Raw genomic sequence first — 19,967 nt, forward strand, 5'->3', positions numbered from 1 at the left:
GTGCCTGGGCTTCGGGAGTCGCAGCACGTGGGCTCGGGAGTTGTGGCACACAGGCTTAGTTGTTCCGAGGCAGGTGGGGTCTTCCTGGACCAGGGACTGAGTGAGCCCACGTCCTCTGCATTGGCAGGTGGATTCTTAGCCACTGCACCACTAGGGAAGTCCAGTTTCTTTTTCAACTTAAAAAATTTTCTAGTAGCCACATTAAATAATTCTATGAGCCTGCATTATATTTTCTTGGGAACAGTGCCCCTTAGGCAGTGGGGAAACTTTGAAGAAAGTTATTAGGTTAGTGCAAATGTAATTGCAGTTTCAGATTGTGAATTTTAAATCATTATAACTAGGCTCAAACACATCTTTATTAATCAAAGTAGGAACCATTACAATCAATACATTTTTACCAATGAGAAATAAATTTGTTTACTTCTGTAACGTGAAAGTCTGTGCTTCAGGGTTTGAAGAACTCTTGGAAAGCATTTTCTGCCTCCTATTGGTTGTGGAAGCTTTTTTCCTGCAAAAACTTTTTGGATGCTTGAAGAAGTGGTAGTCAGTTGGCAAGAGGTCTGGTGAATATGGCAGATGAGGCAAAACTTCATAGCCCAATTCATTCAACTTTTGAAGTGTTGGCTGCGCGACGTGTGGTCAGGTGTTGTCCTGGAGAAGAACGGGGCACTTTCTGCCCTGGTGCCGGCTGCAGGGACTGCAGTTTTCAGTGCATCTCACTGGTTTGCTGAGCACACTTCTCAGATGTAATGGTTTCGCCAGGATTCAGAAAGCTGTAGTGGATTAGATGGGCCATCAAAGAGTGGCCATGACCTTTTCCTGGTGCAAGTTTGGCTTTGGGAAGTGCTTTGGAGCTTTGTCTCAGTCCAGCCACTAAGCTAGTCATCACTAGTTGTTGTATAAAATCCACTTTTCATCTCACATCACAATCCAATTGAGAAATTCTTCACTGTTCTTCCGTAGAAAAAGAGAAGACAACACTTCAAAACGATGATTTTTTTTTTTTTTTACTTTTGGTCAGCTCATGAGGCACCCACTTATTGAGCCTTTCCACCTTTCCAATTTGCTTCAAATGTCAAATGACTATAAAACAGTCAATGTTGAGTTCTTCAGCAACTTCTCGTGTAGTTGTAAGAGGATCAGTTTCATTGATAGCTCTCAGTTGGTCATTGTCAACTTCCAGTGGCCAGCCACCACACCCTCATCTTCAAGGCTCCTGTCTCCTTTGCAAAACTTCTTGAATCACCACTGCATTGTACATTCATTAGCAGTTCCTGGGCCAAATGTGTTACTGGTGTTGCAAGTTGCCTCCACTGCTTTTATAACCCATTTTGAACTCAAATAAGAAAATTACTCTAATTTGCTTTTTGTCTAACATGATTTCCATAGTCTAAAATAAATATAAAATACACAGCAAGTAATAAGTCATTAGCAAAAAAAAAAAGTGAGAAATGTGCATTAAAATGATGTATAACATAACCACATTTATTTAAGAATGTATTCCAATATCAAATGGCAAAGTTCAACATTACAAAAGGCAATTACTTTTGCACCAACGTAATATGTGTGGTAGAGACATGATCAGATTTTCATTTGGAAGGAGCATGCTGGCAAGAAAGGGGAGCTCACAGGGGTCTAAGGCTGGAGAAAGGTACATGGTTAGGAAATGACTGTACTCATTCAGGTGTGAGAAGAGGAGGACCTGACTTAGGAGCTTCAGGAATGCAGTAATTAGCTAATAAACAAGGTCAGTTTAGAGCATCACCAGAACTACGTGGATGGCTTGTTACACCACAGATTGCTGGTCCCAGCCCCAAAGATGCTCGTCTGAAAAAAGATGGAGTCCAAGCATCGTTATTTCTAACTTGTTTCCAGATGGTGTTGCTGCAGGTGGTCTGGAGAGCTTATTCCAAGAATCTCTCCTCTGCGGGACTTGGCCACCAACAGGATACAGGAAGAGAGACAGAAAGAGTGGGAGGATTCTGTGACCTGCTGGTTCCAGCCGTGACTGTCTGGGTATAAGGAAACTGGAAGAGGGGGCGCTTGTTTGGGAGAATGGTTTGGGTTCAGTTTGGGGCATATTGAGTTTGAGGTCCCTTAGTAATACCCAGGAGGAGACATCTCATGAGTAGCTGGATATAAATGGGTTGGCTTCAAATGATGGTCAGTCTCTACATATGTATTTCATTATATGTCACGTGCTCTCCGTTCATGCTTATTTTTCGCATTTGGTGTCCTGCTATAAGGGCAGTTATCCGTCTGAAATGTCACTGTGTGAATGTGTATTGACATCCTCTCGTGTAAGTGCCTCAGGGACATTCTTTCCTGATGGATGTTTCAGATGTCAGAGTTTACACCTGTTGCTAAGTGTAAAATGTATATGTTAGCCAGCAAAAATAAAGTTTTATAAGACTAAATGGGTTGGAACTCAGGAAGGAGACTGAACTGTAATTAAAGACTTGGAAGTCATCAGAATAGAGTTGGCAGTTAAAGCCCTAAGCATAAGTGAGGTTGCCCAGAGACAGTGGCAAAGGAGAAGAGAAAACCCAAAGGCAGACCCCTATAGCTGGAGCTATGTTTTGATCAAAATCAGCAGTGTTCAAGAAAGATAAGACAGGGACTTCCCAGGTGGTGCAGTGGATAACAATCTGCCTGCCAATGCAGGGAACACGGGTTCGAGCCCTGGTCCAGGAAGATCCCACTTGGCGGGAGCAACTAAAGCCTTTCACCACAACTGAGCCCTCGCCCTATTGCCAGCGAGCCACAGCTACTGAGCCCACCCACACAAGGCAACCACTGAAGTGCTCCTGGACCCTCGCATCACGACAAGAAAAGCCACTCCGACGAGAAGCCCACAACCACCAGGCTTCTGGTGGTAGCCCCCACCCACACCAGCTAGAAGACGCTTGCACGCAGCAACAAAGACCCGGCAGAACCAAAATAAATAAATAATTTTTTAAAAAAAATCTGCCTCCTGGACTTCCCTGGTGTTCCAGCGGTTAAGAATCTGCCTGCTAATGCAGTGGACATGGGTTTGATCCCTGGTCTGGGATCCAGGAAGATCCCACATGCCTCGGGGCGACTAAGCCCAAGCAACACAGCTACTGAGCCTGTGTCCTTCAGAGCCCTCGAGCCATCACTACTGAAACTCAGATGCCTAGAGCCAGTGCTCCTCCACAAGAGAAGCCACAGTGACGGGCAGCCCCCGCTAGCCACAGCTAGAAAAAAGCCCAGTGCAGCACGAAGACCTAGCATGGCCAACACAAGGAAAAAGAAGGTAAGATGGGTAAGAATTTCCACCTGCCATTTTCACCTGTATGCCTTTGGTGTTTGATCACAGTGACCCAAGCTTAAAACATAATTTGAAAAGAGTTTAAAATTCTTCAGAAGATTCTAATCAAGGGCTAGCTATGCTTCACCACTGACATGGCAGCTATTAAATAAAACCTTTTATTTATGAATTTCATCATTAATAAAACAGTCTTGGCTAAGACTCTCCTAAGCTTCACTTTCTTCATCCATTAGATCAGGATGCTGCTACCTCGCTCACAGAGATTCTGTGGAAATGGGCAGAATGTATATCAAACAGCACCTAACTGACATGCGGGAGCACCTCAATTCGGGTGGTAATTACCACAATTGCTCTAAGACCACTTTCTAGACCAGGCTGCATCACCAAGCCTGTAAGGGAGAGGCCAAGAAAAGACTCACTTCACATAGAATTCCAGCCAATGCCAAGAGAGTGATTTAGAGTCAACAAGAGCAATAATAGTTTCAGTATTACAGTTATCGTAATTTTAAAATTCAAAGGGAAAAACAATTCTTTAGATCAATGTGTGTTGTCCATTGTTTCACTGCACTTGCATAACAACTGAAGTGGAAAGAAAGTAGCCTTCCTATGTGCTAGGCAAGCTGGATATATTATTCCATTTAATTTATCAGTGTAATATCTTTAAATAAGGCCCCAGTGAATGACTCTAAGTGTTTGTTAGCAAGAGGAAGAGTAACTGGGTCTCTGTGGTCACAAACAATGCCCTTGCTGAGGCATTCAAAAGCTGGACCATTGCAGGGGATTTGTTATCATGGATTCAGAGCCACAGATGGCTGGACACAGTTCTGACTTGACTGTCAGGCAGACCTGACCTGTGCAGACAAGCACAGCCTTTCTCTGGGACATTTAAACCATTTTCTCCATCACCCTCTCCTGTTTGCATTTTGTTTGAAAGCCTCAGCACTTCCTTTGTTTCACCTGCTATTTTCCCCTAAACAAAACACTTCTCAACCTGAGAGAGAAAGTCCTCCTCACATTACCTTTCATCTGAATATCAATTTCAGCATCTTAACCGGAGAGCCTTATCTAGTCCAGCTGCTCTGATTGAGATGGGATCTGGAAAGAGTAAAATTGAATTGTGGGTCTTGGCTGATCTCTCTCCTAGTCCTGCTGTACTTTTCTTTCCAGAGTATTCAGACCTCTCCCCAGGTCCTGATGTGCTAATGAAATAGATACTGTGGGGGGTTTTTTGCTTCTTTCACAAAATGAAGCTCAAATGCACTTCCTAATGGTTTGTTTTCCAAATGCGCTGAATAGAATCAAAACTACAACAACCATCAAGGGCCCACAATGTCTAAAAGAACAGAGGAAGCCATTAAAAATGCTAGAAAATAAAAAGAAAATTGGAGGCCAATGGGATTTTCTGTAGTCAGTTTTTTGAGTAGGAGGAGATAATTTTTATATACATATAAATGTTGCTGGATTCCCAGGCAGCTCAGAGGTAAAGAATCTGCCTGCCAATGCAGGAGACGCGGGTTCAGTCCCTGGGTGGGGAAAATCCCCTGGAGGAGGAAATGGCAGCCCACTCCAGCATTCTTGTCAGAAAATTCCATGGACAGTGGAGCCTGGCAGGCTACAGTCCATGGGGTCACAAAGAGTCAGAGGTGACTGACCACAAATGTATATCATTAACAAATTACGTAATAGTAAGTCATCTACCAAACAATCAGCAATGTTAGTGCTGTTTAGAAAAATAAGAGCCCGTCTTTACACAGCCCCGCCCCATCCAGCCAACGCTTAACTCCTCCTCTCCCTGCAACCCTTAACTCTGCCACCAAGAGCTTCCACTGAGTAATCAGCAGACTCATCCATCCTCAGACATTCCTCTGAGAATTCTCTCACCTCTCTACCAGAGTTGAGACCCCAGGTAGAGTGTGCCCCTCACTCTCCCGCAGCTCGGGGTCTGATGGGAGAACGGTCCTCCGTGTGGGTCCTTGCTGCTTCCAACAGTTATTCCTCTACCTTGGTGTTAAACAAACAACAAAAAAACGTACAAGAGCAACAACAAGCCTGGGGCTCGTGCTGCCCTCTGTTACCTTCTTTCCTCTTCCTCTGTGGTCACATTACTTCCAGACTCTAGCCCGTGATCCGCGGGCTTTGTCTCCTGGTCCAGGCACTGGGCTCAGTGACTTCCGAAGGCGGGCAAACTGCCCAGCGCCCCACCCATCCACTTGCGGACCTTCCTCAGCAGCCACCGCAGCCTGCTGAGATTCCACCACAGACTTTGTCTCCAAGTACCTGATGATACAATTTTTGGATCACATCTTCCTCTCCTGCCAGGAATTCTTCAGCCTCATGGAGACCTCCAATCTATTCTTCCAACTACTTATGTTTTTTGCCTTTTCATACTGTTCATGGGGTCCTCAAGGCAAGAATACTGAAGTGGTTTGCCATTCCCTTCTCCAGTGGACCACATTTTGTCAAAACTCTCCACCATGACCCATCCATCCATTTTGTGTGGCCCTACACGGCATGGCTCATTGTTTCATTGAGTTAGACAAGGAGTACGTCAAGGCTGTATATTATCACCCTACTTATTTAACTTATATGTGAAATACATCATGTGAAATGCTGGGCTGGATGAAGCACAAGCTGGAATCAAGATTTCCAGGAGAAATATCAATAACCTCAGATATGCAGATGACACCACCCTTATGGAAGAAAGTGAAGAAGAACTAAAGGGCCTCTTGATGAAAGTGAAAGAGGAGAGTGGAAAAGTTGGCTTAAAACTCAACATTCAAACAACAAAGATCATGGCATCCAATCCCATCACTTCATGGCAATTGGATGGGGTGGGGAACAATGGAAACAGTGACACTTTCTTTTCTTGGGCTCCAAAATCACTGCAGATGGTGACTGCAGCCATGAAATTAAAAGATGCTTGCTCCTTGGAAGAAAAGCTATGATCAACTTAGACAGCATATTAAAAAGCAGAGATATTACTTTGCCAACAAAGGTCCGTCTTGTCAAAGTTATGGTTTTTCCAGTAGTCATGTGTGGATGTAAGAGTTGGACTATAAAGAAAGCTGAGAACTGAAGAATTGATGCTTTTGAACTGTGGTGTTGGAGAAGACTCTTGAGAATCCCTTGGACTGCAAGGAGATCCAACTAGTCCATCCTAAAGGAGATCAGTCCTGAATATTCATTGGAAGGACTGATGCTGAAGCTGAAGCTCCAATACTATGGCCACCTGATGGCAAGAACCGACGCATTGGAAAAGACCCTGATGCTGGGAAAGATTGAAGGCAGGAGGAGAAGGGGATGACAGAGGATGAGATGGTTGGATGGCATCACCGACTCGATGGACATGAGTTTGAGTAAACTTCGGGAGTTGGTGATGGACAGGGAGGCCTGGCGTGCTGCAGTCCATGGGATCGCAAAGAGTCAGAGATGACTGAGCTGAACCGAACTGAACTGATTTAATTTTTCTTTTGTTCATCTGCCTTTTCTTGGTATCACTTCAGTCTCCCTCACTTAATGGTTCATGGATCGCTCCATCACTCCCCTGCCACTGTCTCTCTTATCCTTCTTTCCTCTCATCACACACACCTCACAGCTGGAGCAGTTTGTATATACCAACTTTTCCAGGAATAGCCACAGAAAACCACGAAATGAAGCCAGTTGTTGTCACTTTAAATGAAGAGCTGAGTAACTGACTTCAGCTGGGTACATCTTGCTACCAGGGATTCCCACATTCTCTCTCGATCAGCTTGACCCCACCCCTTTTGTTCACTCCTCAGATTTCCCCGGCTTATCTCTAGGTTCTGCTGGTTAAAATCCAGGGCATCACATGGAAGTGTGACCTTCTTTCCTTGACCATGCGGGACATCGTCCTGTGTCTGCATCCAGCTTCTTTCCCGTCTGGTCCAGGAGAGCAGACACCTTCTTCCTCCTCCCAGTCCTCTGCTTCCTCCTCTGAAAGGCCGCCCTCTCAACGAGCCGGGTTTTCTCACTCCAAGGCCACACCCCTTCTACATCACACGTCATGAATTGCCCCTTCTTACCTGCTGCTGCTGCTGCTAAGTCGCTTCAGTCATGTCCGACTCTGTGCGACGTCTATGGAGACGGCAGCCCACCAGGCTCCCCCGTCCCTGGGATTCTCCAGGCAAGAACACTGGAGTGGGTTGCTAGTTCCTTCTCCAATGCATGAAAGTGAAAAGTGAAAGTGAAGTTGCTCAGTCGTGTCTGACTCTTAGCAACACCATGGACTGCGGCCCACCAGGCTCCTCCATCCATGGGATTTTCCAGGCAAGAGTACTGGAATGGGGTGCCATTGCCTTCTCCGCTTCTTACCTGGGTCACACACAATTCTGTCCACACACAAATGATGGAAGAGCCACCACTTTAAAAAACTTACAAACTAGTGACACTACGCCCCCCAGAGCTCCACCCCTTTCTCTTCACCCCCCGTGCTTAGTTCAGAGGGGCAGTCGGTCTTCAGGTCTTCTTTCCACGTGCGGACTTCCCCTCTGGCCTGCTCCCCCACTCACCACTCCAGAGTGTCTCTTCTCCGAGTCCCGGTGACTCCTCTGTCCTTGCCCTGCTCTGACTGTTCCCGAGGTGGGCAGTGTAACCCCCAGAGCCAGCTGTGATCAGTGGGGCGTTCTTCTGGGCTTCTCTCTCCCTGGTTTTCTCAATTAGGCTTCTGGCTGGTCCACCATTTTGCCTGTATCACACAGATAACAGTCTCCTCCATTGTTCTCCATGAAGATCACGGGTATTTTCAGCAATGCTTTTAGGCATGAAGCTCTCCACTCTTTATTCCAAATAAATTCAGAACTGTGGAGCTTTTTCTTCTTATGGCCTGCCTTTCCTGCTAGGTTCAGATGAGTGGTACCAGGGCACTGAAGCTGGGCCAGAGACCCTCTTTTCTTGGGGTTGTTAACAAGTGTGTTCTGTGGGAGGCGGTGTGGACACCTGTATCATCTCTGCCCTGAAGTGTGGGCAACCAGGGTCCTGGGACCCTCAACTTGCCTGGGGAAGAGCATCTACCCCACAAGTGGGGCTGGATGAGGAGAGGGAGACCTAGTCCTCTTGGCATGACTCTCTGGAATGCAACTTCTGCAAAATGGAGCTAGAGGCTGAGAAACACCAGCCTCCTGCCTCCTCTGGGGTCAAACCACAGCCCCAGACCCGGGTCTCAGGAAAGAGGGAGCCTTTGGCTGCACGTGCCGTGGGCAGAACTTCCAAAACTTGGAGCTAGTGGGGAGGGCAGTGGAACAGAGTGGGGCTCAAACACCACAGATTTTTCACTGTTTTTATTGAGATACTTTAGATTTTCTTTAACAAATGTTTCTCTTTTGCTATATCCCCTTAGGACATTTTTCCAGAGGCTTTCAATGATGACTGTTTTAAACAATATCCTCAGTTCAGTTGTTATTTTGCTTGGGGGAAAGCCTGACAAGCTTTCTACTCCATTGTTCCAGAAATTCTTTCTCTTAATTCTTCCTTATATGCCTCCTATAATGTGTCTTGGCATGTTAGCATTGGTGTCAGGAACACAAGCCCTGGTCTAACCAGCTTGGGTCCAAGTTTCTATTCTGTTGCTTGTTAGGTATGGTACTTAGAATAGGTTATGAAGCCAATGGCAGCAACCTCAGAGGAGTGAGGTGAGGATAAAGGAGCCAATTCTCGTGTGATGTTTGTCTCAGAGTTCAACACCCACTAAAGAATAGCTCTCGCCTTCTCTTGTTGAGCGCTGCATGGCAACAAATCGCCACAAGGGGGCACCAAGAGCCAGGTGTAGTGATGAGCCACTCCAGGGATTCAGTTGGGTCATCCCAACAGTTCCATTGAGGACCAACCAGAAGTAGGTATTTTTCCAGACAACAGAAGACGGAAGTTGAAGGCACTTTCTAGACATTACCACATCATTTTTTACAGAAGATAGAAACTCAGGATCTTCCTAAACATCGCCCAGTTGCTTCCCCATGGAAACTGAGCTGGGTACAAGGAAGTATGCTGTGAAGGCCCTGTGTACAAGGTCATATTCTAGAAGTTGAGAGGATGCAAAGTTCCCTTGAGTTACAATCAAATATCATAAGTTGGTATTTACGTATTGAGTGCCTGCCAAGCACTAAGGGTTCTAAATAGCGTCAGGTATTACCCCATTCTTTTCATTCTGATTGAAGAGGGCCCGGGGGCTCAGCTGGGGATTTGATTTGTTCAGAGAATAATAAAAAGTCAACAGATATTCTGGAGCAGGAAGTAGTACCTTAATGAAGAAGCACTTAGCATGACTTATTTAGAGCAGAGTGCAGGGGAAAAGAGTGGCAAAAGTCAGAGACACCCAGGCAATGTTTTAGTAGACCAATGTGAAGCCAAACACTGTTGCAGTGAAAACTCTTAACAAAGCTAAATTTTAAGAGAAACTCCAGTATTTAAGATAAGTGAAAATGAAGCCATTGTTCTGGCTGAAACAGGAGTATGGAACCCGGGTCTTCACCTACTATGCCTCTTTCTTACCTTCTTGCAGCCCCCAAAAGGTAAACTGGCCACAATTTTTAAAAATCAAATGTTGGGAGAACCTTGGGTGTACCTCTGGGTAGCACAATTTGCAAACCCCTTCAGTGGTCCAGATAGTGCAGTGAATGGGTGGAGATTCATCGTGAAGGATGCCTGTGAGGCTTCGGAGGGCGCAGAGGGGTGCTGCCCATGCCTTCCTAAGCCCCCTGCAGCCTGGGCCCCTCATCCCCTTCCCGCTTGCCCCACTTCTCCCGCTTCCTCGTGTTCTGCCCCTTGTCTTACACCAGCACGGGCTCAGGGTCTGAGCCACCCTTTGGCATTAATCTTGCTTCTTGTCCTAAGTTATAATCCACATTTATCTCACTTCGCAGAGAAAACCTAGCCTGCCCCAGCCCTGTACATGGGAGCCCTAGCATGGACTAGGAGGCCACTACTTCTGCCAGGATTTTCTAGCTCCTATGAAAATTAGGAAAGAAAACTGAAGGCGATCTAGCAACTGATTATATATGGAGGCAAAACTACTATACTGTGGATATACTGTGGATATACATATATGTTATATATGGTATTGTATACTATGTATATGCATATACAAATATGTATATGTATTTGGAGGCAGAACAACAACAGGAAGGGGAAGACGAAGGAAGCATTATCGTTAAGCTAATATTTATTAAGTGGTGGTTATGTACCAGGGGCATTGCTAAGATCGTATACATGTATATATATCTAGATATATACATATGACTGAGAGTCGCTCAATCATGTCCAACTCTTTGTGACCCCATGGACTGTAGCCCGCCAGGCTCCTCTGTCTATGGAATTCTCCAGGCAAGAGTACTGCAGTGGGTTGCCATTTCCTCCTCCAGGGAAATATATACATATATATTCATATAAATATGAGGGAAGCAGGAATAGGACAAATTTAAATGCACAAAGCACAATGTTTTTGATGAGAGCCAGACATTTTTCCTGAATAAATATTCCTTGGAATGTTGCAATACTTTTGTTCATTTCCATAGTTCTAAAAGCACTGATTCCGTGTTCTCACAGCTTTGGGGAAGAGCAGATTTTCGCAAGTCTCTGCCGTTGTGCAAACTGGAAGCCTGGCTGCAGCACTTTCTAAGCAATGGCGTCACACTCCCACTTACACGTGGCTTGTGGTGATCAAAAGTCTCTATCTTTTGTCATGAACTGCTGGCTACTCCTTCCTGTAGTAGCCAGGAACAGCGTCCTTCAGTTGTTTTTAAGGAGGCCTAAGACTTTTCATTTTCACTAATTAAACTCCATTTTTCTTTATTGTTGTTGTTCCAACATGTCAAATAACTGTGAATCCTGCATCAGTAAGGATGTTTCTTGGTTTCATTTAATTCACTGGCCGAGTCATAGCACAGACCAGCCTTTTTGTATTTCACTGGGTACACCTCCAGGAGGACTTGTCCTCCTGTGCCACTGGCATGACAAAATCTACCAGTAAGACAACTTTTTTCTCAAAAAGTAAGTTGGTTAATTTTACATGATTTATTCATAGCAAAAATTTCCAGCCCTCATGCTTCACTATTTCTTTACTGTTCACACATCCTTTGTTTCTAAAGGATGTTATACTTGGTGAAATATCAAGGAGCCATCACTGTCTCTTTTCGAAAATTGAGGCAGCATAGGTCTGCCCTCAAGTTTCTAGCCTTTTTTTCATCTCTCCACATATTTTCCAGAGGACATTGATGAGGAAAAGTTAACTGCAGCCTCAGTAGTTCCCCGGTGAGGGAGGGCTGGGAGGGGTGGTCTGGGGAAGCGGGCCTCGCTGCAGAGGCTGGTTCTGCTGCGGCTTAGCCTGGGCCGATAATCCACACTTCCATGTGTGGTGTCGTGGGGGTCAATGAGACCAGAGTTCCCAACCGCACTCAGGGCTGTGGTGGAGTTCAGGATTGAAGCAGGAGAGAGGATAGGATGAGGATAAGTTTTTTCTTTTTCTCTGTAATCCTGAGAGCACCTCGTCAACGATTGGTGGACAGAGAGGAGAATCCAGCATTGCCCACTCTCTAGGAAGGGAGCTGTTGAGAGTAGCATGGGATAATAAAGCCGTGCTAACTGAGAGTAGAATAGTGTAACAAAGCCCTGCAATTCAGGGTGGAACGTCTGACACAGTTCCTGGGGCAGAAGTTCTGTGCCATGAATCAGGCAACTGTAGATACAGGGGACACCAGCCCTGTTGATCCTACTGCTAATGTGGTACCTGCCTGGACAGACGGCTTAAGGTGGAGTGCAGACCACCTGTGATTCCAGCTGAGAAGGACTGGAGAAGGCAGGAGGCCTGAGGAACTTTTGAGAGTTTTTTGAGAGCTTTTGAGAGTTTGCCTAGTCCAGCAGAAATAGAGGTTGAGAGAGGTTCTGCACACTGTGGTCAAGCTTCTTAAGGCAAGATACTTAGTATCTTTGAGTTTCAAAATTCTCATTTATAAAATAAAGGTAATCATATCTCCCTAAGGATAGGTATGTAGAAAATATGTACATTATGCACTCAAAACACAAGAGTCCCAATGCATTATACTTTGTTGTTGTTCAGTCACTCAGTCGTATCCGACTCTTTGCGACCCCATGGACTGCAGCACGCCAGGCCTCCCTGTCCTTCATTATCTCCTGGAATTTGCTCAAACTCATGTCCATTGAGTCGGTGATACCATTCAACCATCTCATCTTCTGTCGTCCGCTTCTCCTCCCTCCTTCAGTCTTTCCCAGCATCAGGGTCTTTTCCAATGAGTTGGCTCTGCGTCAGGTGGCCAAAGGATTGGAGCTTCAGCCTCAGTAACAGTCCCTTCAATGAACATTCAGGGTTGATTTCCTCTAGGATGGACTGGTTGGCTCTCCTTGCTGTCCAAGGGACTCTCTAGAGTCTTTTCTAACACCACAGTTCAAAAGGGTCAGTTCTTCAGCACTCAGCCTTCTTTCTGGTCCAACTCTCAGATCCATACTCGACTACGTCATACTTTGGGGTAATCCCATTTTGTGTGTGGGTTTCTTTCTGGGAGCAATTTCTCACCTCTGCTGCCAGATGGCGCCTGTGAGCAGCGCTGCCCTTTCCAAAGGCTTTCATTTCCACCCCTTGGGTGCGAGGTATCTTCCTCTGTCAGTGCTTAGGCTGGTATTTAAAATCCAGTATTGCACACAGACTTTGTGCTTCTGATCCATCTGCTCCATGAAGAACTGTGAAAATCAGAAATACCTACTTCTACCCAGACACCCATTTCTCCACCAGAATTTGTCAGTGGATAAGCCTTTGTGATTTAATCAGGCAGTTGGGCATTCCAAATAAGTCAAACAATTAGGAGTCTGGTGTTTTATATGTTTGTGTGCGTATGTGCTAAGTCACTTCAGTCCTGTCCAACTCTTTGTGACCTTGTGGATTGTAGCTCTCCAGGCTCCTCTGTCCATGGGATTCTCCAGGCAGGAGGGTTGCCAAGCCCTCCTCCAGGAGATCTTCCCAACACAGGGATAGAATCTGTGTGTCTCCTGCACTGGCAGGCAGGTTCTTTACCACTAGTGCCACCTGGGAAGCCCTTTTTATATGTTTACCTCTATTGTAAGTTGAAGAACCTGAAAAAAGTGCAGAGTTTCAAAGTTCAGGCATATGGATTTGAATCTTAGCATGCTGAGAACACTCGGACAAATGTTTGATCTCTCTGAGCCTCAATTTCTTCATCTCTTAAATGTTTGTAATCATCGTGGCTGTTTTGTAGAATGGTTGTAAGGGTAAATGAGATAATATACTTAGGAGAAGCAGCACAAAGCCTGGTACAAAATAAGCAAGCCTGCCTGTGTAGGCAATTTTGACTGTCAAAGGCTTGAACTCTGAAGTCAGTCAGATGTTGATTTGACACCTAGCTTTTATCTTGAATAAGTGATGTAAACTCTTTGAGCTCCACTTGCCTTGCAACTTGCAAGATTATCATGCAAATCACACACACACACACAAAAGGTATATATAATACTTCTAACTTTTTATTTGTATCATGACCCATTTAAAATAGGAGTTGAATTTACCTACTCAAAATAAAAATTAACATAATGACCTTTTCTTTTATGATAAGTTTTAAAATCAAGGATAGGTAAAGCTCTGGACAAATTTAGAATTTTGGATCCCATCCTAAGAGTCTATGTAATTGCTAGTGATGGGGGCACAAATTCGGCTTTAAGATTCTCAGCATCCAAAGCAGTAAAGAAAGGAAATATGTTTAGTTATGATTCAGACCGCTGAGCTAAAGGCAGAGGAGTTCTTAAGAAGCCCAGCTATTCCTAGATCTGAGACTTAAGAGACTGTATGTCGCACATGGTGGCTACACAATAGACACATAAATGTTAGTCGTCCTCATCTTCCGCAGAGGAAAGAGTGGGTCTAAGAATAAAAGCAACATGGAAAGGGTAACATCTGAGCTGAATAAGACAGAAGAGAATTGGTCAGGAGCCTGGTGGGCTAAAGAAGGGTGAGGCGGGGGAGCCTGTCATGAGGCAGCAGCCCTGGGCCTCCTCCGCCGGCAGGGCGGGCCGAGCTGCCATCGGGCGTCGGGCGGGAAGGCTCAAGGCCGTGCAGTCGGGAGGCCGCGGCGGGTCGGTGTGGGGTCTTGCCCTCCTGGACCTGTGATGTTTAACGACAGTCCTCAGAGGGAAGCTGTCTTTTTTTTTTTTTGGTTGTTTTGTTCTATTTTCCTAAGAACCCAGCCTTATGGCTCTTGAAGGCAGAAAATGGTCAGGATGGTTACAGAGAACGTTCCTTTTTTTTTTTACCCTTCAGGCCTCCTCAGTTATTACAACCAGTGCTGGGGGGAGTCTGTGACTCGGCCTTAAGACGGCGCTTTTAGGCTGTAAAGCCCCAGAGAAGGGAAGCCGTGCCCTCTTCGTCTTCCGACGTCCCCGCTGTTTCTCCTCTGGCTTCATTTCTTCCAGCACATGCTGTTTCTCCTTCTCTCTCAGGAAGCAGGAGAGGGGGATACGCCCGCCAGACGTGTGTTTCCCGCTTCAGCCACGCAGAGGGAAGGCTCTGAGGGGCCCCTCAACCCCTCTGTGCTTTGCGACTCCCTCTTAAAATAAGCCTGTATGCAAGGGTGGAGCTTTGGTGAGCCTAGGTGTTTGTGCCCGGAGGTTGAAAATGAGCTCATCAATGGTTATGATTAGGTTTGGGTTCCTGAACACACACCTGGTATTGTTGCCTTGCTTTCAGAGACAATTGAGTAGTCACTCGTTTTCTGGACTCCCATACCCTCTGGGCTCCTCCGGCCTGCCCGGGACAGGCACAGGTGATCAGGCAGCCCCAGGCAGCTTATCTCTGCGATCAGGTGCGTTCTGAGTACCCTCCCCAGGGCCAGTTCTTGGAGTGGTTCCGGTCGTTATCTTTGTACCCTCCAGCTGACGTCCCTGGCAGAGTCAACCTGTGGCAGAGTGCAGGGGTAGGCAAGTCAAGACATCTGGGCTTCTGGCTACGACCGAAACAGAAAAGTTTGGTGCCTTTGGATAAGTCATTTCTGTTTTCTGGTCCTCCATATTCCCCATCTGTTAAAAAAAAAATGCATATTAAAAAATTTTATACACAAATTCTGGGGGGAAAGGGTCCATGGATGTTGTTGTTTTCTCAAAAGAGTCTGTGACTGACAATGGCTGAGAATTCCTGGACTTAGGATTTACAAATTCTTATCATCCAGCTTGAGACAATGACAACTCTGTGCTTCCAGGATTAACTGTTCAGCAGTTTTTGCCGGTTGCCTATCAGTTCCTTTGCTATGGTCCAAGGATACAAAAGTCAATAAGATACCTTTCAAAGAGACTACTCTCCCATGAGAGAGAAGGACCCGTGAACAAAGAGTTATGATGTGTAAAACTCAGGGTGGCGTTTAAACCAGGGCACTGAGAGACAAGGCCCCCCAAAGTGTTGGCAGCCCTTCCTCCTCACCTCCCGAGGGCGTGAAGTGCTGAAGAGAAAGAGCCCTTCAAGTGAAGGGCGCGCTCCCAGACGGCGCTGGAGGCCAGGGTCACCCGTTGGCTGTTCCCCCAACACCCCTCACACGGGTCTCTCTCCTTGTGTTGCCAGCAAGCTAGTTGCCCTTATATGGGAACAGGTTGAACCCTCAGACCTGCACTTCTTGGGGCTCTGCAGGAGCCCCAAGATTCCACCCACCCCTCTTTTCCTGCCCTTCCCGGGGCGTCCCAGGCCCTTTCAGGTCCAGCACAGTAGAGAGTGAACTGCGGAGATGCTTAGCAATGCATATCACATTGGCACATAGATCTCCCTCAGGTGTAGACCTTAGCAGCTCCCAGGGACCTCTGGCTCTGCAGGAATCTCTGTTAAATGGGAAGTCTGCTTAAAACAAAAGCAGGAATATTTCTATTGGCACACAGTGCGCCAGAGGGGCAGGTGCTGTAGCAGGCCAGACTCTAGCCTCAGTTCTCTTACTGCCTGGATCCAAGCTTTTCCATCATGTTGCTGCTCCCCAGTCCTGCTACCATCACCTCTGCCCTCAACTATTCCAGTTAACTTCCACATATGTCTCCTTATAATTCATTCTCCATGTGGCAGCCAGAGGGATCTTTTAAAATGTAAATCGGAACACCCCACTCCTCTACTAAAATTTTGCAAATATTTTCACTGCACTTAGAATAAAATCCAAACTCTCTACCCAGTCCTCCCATGATCTGGCATCTGTCTACCTGTCTAGCTCTCTCCTGGAATCCCTGTTTCTTACTCACCAAGCTCGCTGACCTCCTGTCTCAGCATTGCTGTAATGTCCTTTCTGCCTCAGGGCCTTTGCACATGCTGTTATTGTTGACTGAATTGCTCCTCACCAGTCACATAGTTTCTTCCTCTTCTTTATTTTAAAATTTATTTTATTTTGTATTGGGGTATAGCTGATTAACAATGTTGTGATGGTTTCAGGTGAACAGTGAAGGACTCAGGCATATATATACTGGTTCCTTCCTCTTCTGATTCAGATCCCTGCTTAACGCAATTTTTGTTAGAGCTCTTCCCTGAGGATTTCGACTAAAGTTTCCCTACCCTACTCCATCACAGCCTTTTCACTGTTTTCTCTTATTCTCATATTTGTTGTAATCTGAAATTACCTACTTTATTTGTTTATTGTCTGTCTCCCCTGCCTCACTAATGACTCTTGTCTGTCCCATACACTGTTGTGCCCCCAGCATATAGAACTGTTGTTGCTGAGTCGCTAAGTCATGACAGACTTTTTGCAACCCCTTGAACTGCAGCTCACCAGGCTTCTGTATCCTTCACCATCTCCCGGAGTTTCTTCAAACTCATGTCCATTGAGTAGGTGATGCCATCCAACTATCTCATTGTCTGTTGTCCCCTTCTCCTCCTGCCCTCAATCTTTCCCAGCATCAGGGTCTTTACCAATGAGTTGGCTCTTTACATCAGGTGGTCAAAATATTGGAGCTTCAACTTCAACATCAGTCTTTTCAATGAATATTCAGGGCTGATTTCCTTTAGGGTTGACCAGTTGGATCTCCTTGCAGTCCAAGGGACTCTCAAGAGTCTTCTCCAACACCACAGTTCAAAAGCATCAATTCTTAGGTGCTCAGTCTTCTTTATGGTCCAATTGTCACACTTGTACATGAAGAACGAAAGAAAAAAGGAAGAGGCATCTAGAATAGGGGATGTATAATAGATAATCAAATATTTGTTGGATGATTGAATAAGTAATGATGGTAAAACCATTTAATATATTGGTACCCCCATTCCTCAGTGACACATCTGATCTTTCATTATCTCCAGAAAACTCCCTGAGGCAGATGTTACCATCACAGACAGCCACTTTATAGTTGAGGAAATGGATCAAATGAGGTTAACAATTTGCCTAAAGTTATAATTGTGGCCTGGAAGTTTATCCCCAGTGAGATACCAATAGACCTTTGGGGGAAAGAGGCAGGGGAAAGAAATTCTCTCTATTCTTCCAAATTTTAAATCCCACTATCACATTATCCATCCACTGAGGAGTTAATGGAATAATGCACTGCCTGTCTGGTCTACACAAAAGCAAGGTCTGTGGCCAGGACTCAGACCCAGGGAGTGATAAACTCTATTTCCACACACAGTTCTTCTGCATCTGATTCATCCTGAGCACATCCACATTCAGTCATTTATTTATTGCTACATTGATTCATCACACATGTACTCTTGGTAGGTACTGTAATAGGCACCTGGCAGCTCCAGGGAGGAAAGGAATCCCTGATTCATGCTAAGGGTTTGTCCCTGGTCTCCCCTAGAAATGGCCTCTAATAAGTTCTGTTGGTCAAATTCTAATTCTTTTGACTAAATAAGATAATGCATATAAAATACTTATTAGGTGGGATTCTGGCATGGAGGAGGCACTCAGGGAATATTAGTGATGATGAGGATGATATTAGTACCTGAACTTCTTTTCTCAGCCAGACTGACTACAAGGGGAAAAAAGATTTAAAATGCTCTTGGCCTGTTTTTCCCCTTCCAGAGCCATCCCATTAAAAACTCCAGCTCACATGACTTACATTGCCTTTTCCTAAGCCCACAGCCTGTACAAGCAACTGCAAGTAATAAGCATAATTTAAATGCTGTGTCTTTCCTAATTAAAATCCATCCAGAAGGGGATGCCAGAGTTATTTTAGTTCATGAGGCAGAGAAGTTTCATTATATTAATCCAGGCTTTTCAACAGAGCTAGAGGGGAGATGTGTCCATGTGTGTGCATTGTGTGTGTGTGTATGTGCATGTACATGCATGCATGTGCATGTACATGCATGCACGTGCCTGTAGTGTGTTTGGAGTGCTATCAAGAATGCAACATTGGCCCTGAATAGGTTGTAGGATATGAATTCCCTTTGAAATTCAAAGAGAGCTGTTGATGGAGCCACTGGGGATTGCTTGCTGAGCACCTCAGGCTGGTGAGTAACTCTGGGGTCTGCCTTGGCCTTTCTAGGTGGTTCTGAAGGAAGCCACTGGAATGACTTTTCCATCAGGAAATGCTGTCCCAGCTCCCTGTGCTGAGGCTCCACGTGTTTGGCGGCTCTCCTTGGAAAACTGGTTGCCAGAGCAGCTGGATCAGCCCAGCTTCCTTAGCAAAGAGGAGAAAGCAAGCAGACCTCCCTCTGCTAACCCAGGGGCCTCTTTCCAGGGGACAGCTCCCAAGAGCGAACAATACAGGAAACCAAATCCAGATAGAGAGGAGAGGACAATGGAAAAACAAGGAGGAAGAGAAGAAAGGAAAGCTTAGAAGGACAAGGAGGAGTGAAAGATTTAGGAGACATTCTCTCTGAGGACAGGTTTTGCTTTGCCAGGGCAGGAGTTGGTCTCCATGGGAGCGAACAGTAAGCTGAAGGGTGAAGACAGTTTGAAGCATGTTTTTCATGTTCAGAGGATTCCTCTTTCCCACCACCAAGGCCTAAGCCCTCACTGTAATGTTTTTGAAATATATCTCAATGTATTTTCATTATTGATAAATATGTTTCTTTTCCAGAATCCCTTTGGTGATATGGCCCCTGAGATGGAGAGGAAAGCTATGGAGTAGCAAAGAAAGAAGACAGGACATTAAGGGACCTCCACACCCAGTAGGAAAGGGGAGGAAATGCATTTGCAGGCCTGAGAAGGGAGCTTAGAAAAGAGAGAAAACAGGGCAGGGAGTATGAGGTGTGGGTGTTTCTGCTCCTCAGCTCCAGGTCACACCTAGGTTGTTGAGGGTGGAATGGAACCAAAGGCATTTATCAGGGGTTAGAAACACCCAGTTAGGGAAATAGGATGACTCACCCCCAGGGAAATGCAAATATCTTAGCCCAGGTGGGCCAAGAGCTCCTGTAGCCTGGCCCCCAGGGAGCTGGAACCAGGGCTCAGGAGGGTTTCCAGGAGGTCCGACTTGTGGAGACCTGTACACTCCAGTTTGATGCAGAGTCCATATCTGAGAGTTCCTGGACCCCCAGGGGGATGTGGAGGCTGAAATAAATGATCAAAATAGATCGGGGTGGTAGATAAGATGGCAGCAGGGAGCAGGGACTCACCTCTGAATGCCAAGTTGGGGGCCCCAACAAAGCTCCAAAGGACAAGGTAGGATTCCCTACCAAGGTCGATACCCAGGAACCAGACAAGAATGGCTCATGGGTTGGCACATACCTATGATTAACACATGGAAGTGTGACTACCTGCTG

At 45.8% G+C, this 19,967-nt stretch overlaps 1 long non-coding RNA gene across 1 annotated transcript; it reads right to left on the reverse strand.

Annotated features, from left to right (window-relative positions):
• Positions 1–1,464: 1,464 nt before the first annotated feature.
• Positions 1,465–7,248, reverse strand: LOC145542869 (uncharacterized). Its single transcript, XR_014080201.1, has 2 exons — positions 5,174–7,248; positions 1,465–4,387 (listed from the first exon to the last, which is right to left on the reverse strand). It is a non-coding gene; the product is annotated as an uncharacterized LOC145542869 (long non-coding RNA).
• Between the last annotated feature and the right edge of the window lie 12,719 nt (positions 7,249–19,967).

Source organism: Giraffa tippelskirchi, chromosome 3 (genome assembly GCF_054371585.1).
Source record: "Giraffa tippelskirchi isolate mGirTip1 chromosome 3, T2T-mGirTip1v1.2.pri, whole genome shotgun sequence".
Taxonomy (NCBI): domain Eukaryota; kingdom Metazoa; phylum Chordata; class Mammalia; order Artiodactyla; family Giraffidae; genus Giraffa; species Giraffa tippelskirchi.